This window comes from Tamandua tetradactyla, chromosome 5 (genome assembly GCF_023851605.1).
Source record: "Tamandua tetradactyla isolate mTamTet1 chromosome 5, mTamTet1.pri, whole genome shotgun sequence".
Classification (NCBI taxonomy): Eukaryota; Metazoa; Chordata; class Mammalia; order Pilosa; family Myrmecophagidae; genus Tamandua; species Tamandua tetradactyla.
Window position 1 is genome coordinate 165,764,864 of NC_135331.1, and position 4,615 is coordinate 165,769,478.

General features: G+C 35.5%; 1 pseudogene; it reads right to left on the minus strand.

Annotated features, from left to right (window-relative positions):
* Nucleotides 1-1,693: 1,693 nt before the first annotated feature.
* LOC143682859 (WD repeat-containing protein 37-like) lies at nucleotides 1,694-4,286 on the minus strand (annotated as a pseudogene).
* Nucleotides 4,287-4,615: the final 329 nt, after the last annotated feature.

Sequence of the window (4,615 nt, forward strand, 5' to 3'; positions counted from 1 at the left end):
AGTTATATTTATACTATACTGCAGTCTATTAAGTATACAATAGCATTATGTTTAAATACAATGTATATACCTTAATTGGAAAATATTTTATTGCTAAAAAGTGCTAATCATTATCTGATCCTTCAACAAGTCCTACTCTTTTGCTGGTGGAGGGTTTTGTTTCCATGTTGATGGCCGCTGGCTGATCTGGGTGGTGGTCGCTGAAGGTTGGGTGGTTGTAGCAATTTCTTAAAATAAGACCACAATAAAGTTTGCCACATCAATTGACCCTTCCTTTCACAAAAGATTTCCTTGTGGCATATCATGCTGTTTGATAGCATTTTATCCATAATAGAATTTTTTTTCAAAATTTGAGTCAATCCTCTCAAACCTGTCACTGCTTTATCAACTAAGTTTATGTAATATTCTAAGCTCTTTGTTGTCATTTCAACAATGTTCACGGCATCTTCACCAGGAGTAGATTCCATCTCAAGAAACCACTTTCTTTGGTCATACATAAGAAGCAACTTCTTATCCATTCAAGTTTTATGTGACATTACAGCAATTCAATCACATCTTCATGCTCCTCTAATGCTAGCTCTCTTGCTATTTTCACAATTGCAGCTACATCTTTGACGGAAGTCCTGAACCCCTCAAAGTCATACATGAGGTTTGGAATCTACTACTTCCAAGTTCCTGTTAATGTTATTTTAACCTCCTCTCATGAATCATGAATGTTCTTTTTTTTCCCCACAGACATTTATATTTGAGGTGGTACTTTTTATTGCATTATTGGCTTTCAAAATACCCCCAAGGAAGTTAATCCTTTTAGAATATGCAAACCAAAGATGTAGAAAATAAATAAGATTTCGTTTCAAGTACCAGGTCCTTCTCACAAAGGTAAAGTCATATTCAATGGCTAAGTGATTTGAAATGTCTTTAAAACTGTTTATAACCATAACTACAAACTAAAGTGCTTTAAATTTTGCTTCAATATATTTCAGTGATCAGAATCAGTACACTAAGAATTTGCTAGTGTGAGACCTCAGGAGATTGAAATGATTTTCTATAAAAAGATCAGAAAACTTTGGAGAAACTCTCTGAATGTTGCAAACTCAACATTTTATGCTTTTCTTTAAACTACTAAAATCCAGGTTATTTTACAGAACTCTAATCAAAATAAGAGTTGAAGGTGAATTACACCACAGCACATGATAAAATTTCATATGGAAGTAAACATACACTCTCTGATCATAACTGCCATTCATTATCAACTCCAGTTCAACTCTACAATCTTATTAATACAAGGTAGAGATGTATAATTATTCCAGAAAGTGCAACACATATTAGATTTCTCACAAATATAAAGGTTTCACTTTTAATTCACAGAAATGTAATGCCCTACAGGTTATCTGTCAAATGCTGAATGACTCATGAGTATTTATGTGCTACATGGGAAGAGAACTTCATTTATACTGACCAGAGAATGCCAAAATACAAAAGATCATACACAATACAAAAATAACAACAACAACAACAAAAAAACGATCACACATTTTCTGTACATTTCATGCGATCTGGGTATAATGTGAAAAGAATATATATAATCTTCTTTCAGGGTCAAACTCGCTCAAAAATGAGAGCTTAATATACAGAAAAGTTTGCCCCAGTTAAAGGTCATGGCAAACAGTAAAACAAAGAAATGTCAGCTATCTTATCTTTCTTGTAAAAATGCAGGGATGTTGCTATACCAACCAATGGCTTGCCTATCAAACCCACAAGTAAACAGGTTATATATGGGATGGTTTTCTCTCCAAGCTGAGCAGCATGCCTTTCTTTGATGGCCCTGTCTATTGCTTCGAGGAAGGCTTGCATATTAGGCAGGACTGTTTCTAGGGAAACAACCAAAAGGAGATATCTGTAAATATTATAAGATTTTATAAAAGTGTCTCACGCAACTGTGGAGATGCATGAGTGCAAATTCTGTAGGCAGGCTACAAGCTGGCAATTTCAAAGAAGGTTTTCAATGAACCCCCCAGAAGCTGGCTGGCTGAAGTAGAGATGAAAGATCTCTCTTCTGACTATTGAAGTTATCACTTCTGTTTTTTGGTGTATTTCTTTTATTTAAGAAAACAGACAATGCACTTAGAACCACCCAAAATGGATATCTTAGTTAGCTTAACCATAGGCATATTTAAATAAACTATCCATATAATCATTGTAAAACCTGTGTTTGCACAGTAAGTTTCATAAACGAATTTAAAATTAAGGCAACAAGGAAAAAATCTACAAATTCAGACAGCAAAGTTCTTAAATTCTAAATATTAAACGCTAGCTTATATACCATTCAAAATTGTGAATGTTCTCAAAATATCAAGTAGAAAGTTCTTACAAATATCTGCATTATTATAGTAATGACCTATGTAACCAAATATTTTCAAGATTTCAGGAAAATATGAAGATACAAATATTTTTACAATTAATATATGAAAATCTTATCCACCTAAAATGGATATCTTAGTTAACTTATCCATAGACATATCTAAAAAAAAATCTAAGTAATCATCATAAAGCCTGTTTGCACAATGTTACATAAACCAATTGAAAATTAAAGCAAGAAAGGAAAAAATCTATAGATACAGATAGCAGAGTATCTTAAATCCTAAATACTAAACACTATTGTAAATACCATTTGATTAACTATCAAAAATTAGTGCATTCTCAAAATATCAAGTAAAAATATTAAGTAACATAGCTCATTACTATAGCAAAGCTGATATTTGTAATCACTTCTCCTTTTAAAGCCTTCAACTGATTGGGTTAAATATCTCTCATTACTGAAGAGAGATTAGTTGGTTGTATATATAATCAGCTTTAAATGCAATCAACTTACCGATGATCTAAGTCTGCAAAATGCCCTCACAGTAACAGTCAGGCCAGTGCTTGCTTGACCAGACAACTGGGCACCATTATCTGGTCAAGCTGACACATGAACCTAACCATTACACCTTGAACCTAACTGTTACACCTTGCTAATCTTAAGCCTGACTTATCAAATAATCTAACTTGTTGATTGTCATGTGGAAGGGCAATGATTTTTGGACACACATCATTAATCCTGTCAATGGCAGAGTCTGTATGAGTGGTTACAACTGGGGATCTCATATTTTTAAAATCCCGAACTTTCACAGAACAGTCATCACTGCCTGAAACAAACATTATCTCCCATGGTAAACACAGCAGAGGTGACTGTGTCTGAAAACATTCACAGAACAGATTGAAGGATCCCTGAAATCCCAAAAACAAAAACTGTGTCTTGAGATGATGTCATCACAAGTCTCTAGTTGGGATGTATAGAGCAATGTGTTAATTCTTGATCACATCCTATCAGAGAATGAACAATTTCAGATGTCTCAAGATCATGCAGATTGGCTGTTCTATCCCATGAAGCTGTTTCTGCCTGCTTTCCTCTAACTAACCAATCAAGAAACATCACTCCTTGGTAGCTTCTAAGAGATCTAGGAGGAACTCAAATGGTAGGGCAATCACTGGAAGCATCTCCATCTACATAGGGTTCATCAATACCAGAAAACTCTACTTCATCTTCTCCAGGTATTTGTTGCATATATCTCCAAATATGAGCAGGCTGATCTCCAGAAGTAGTGAAAGTCAACTGCTCTGATGGATGAAATTTTATAAAATGTACTGACCTAGCATGACCTATATATCTGACAAGACACTTTCCTGTTTCTATACTCCACAGCAAAGCCATGCAATCAGCAGATGTAGCTCCCTGCACCACTGGTTGTGTTTTTGCAACACTCACATCCTGGATTCCATCACTGTGGCCAATATGTTCCTTCACAAGCTGGCAGATTGCCCTTGATGTTGTAGTCTTAAAGCTGGAAACAATCTTGGTAGTAGAAGCTTTGTATGTGATCTTTAATTTCTGAGAAAGCTGGCTGGTACTATGACTGGCTTTTGTTTTGAGTTGGCCCTTGCCCAGTTCTGCCCCATCAATCATTTGCCCTTCAGCAGCTAACTATTCAATAAGAGCATCAATTTCTCTATGCAATTCTAAGCTTTCAGTATGAAAGTTTTCAAATTCTCTTTCTATTTGACTGAATAGTTCCAGAAGTGTATTATGAACCAAGAAAGGCAGTTCAGAATCTTGTCCTTCTAACATTTCTCTTGGATGTCCTGTCCTTTCGCTTTCTGTGCTATTAGTTCTTCATACAGAACGGCTATATGATTTGTTTTTATTTTGCTTAGCGAGCAGTTAAAAACTTCCACTCTTCTGTGGGCATTACTTTGAGAAGATAATGTCTAGGTCACTCTTGTCAAAGCCACTGCTGTGCCCAGCCACTGTCCAGTTTCCAGCCCCATACTACTTTTCTGTAGCCCCATGGTTTCTGGCACCTGAAGCACAGCTGAGACCTGGCAGAAAGTGCAGGACATGGGTTATCTTCCCTGGCATTTTCTTAATGGCATCTAGAATGGTGAATCCTTTCTAGGAGGTTTCAATTTACTTTGCCCAGATCCATCAGAGGAATCACAACCTATGGCAACTATAATCTTATGAAATGTATTTCTTAAATAATAAGACATGATAGTCAAAATTACTCCTTGATCCATG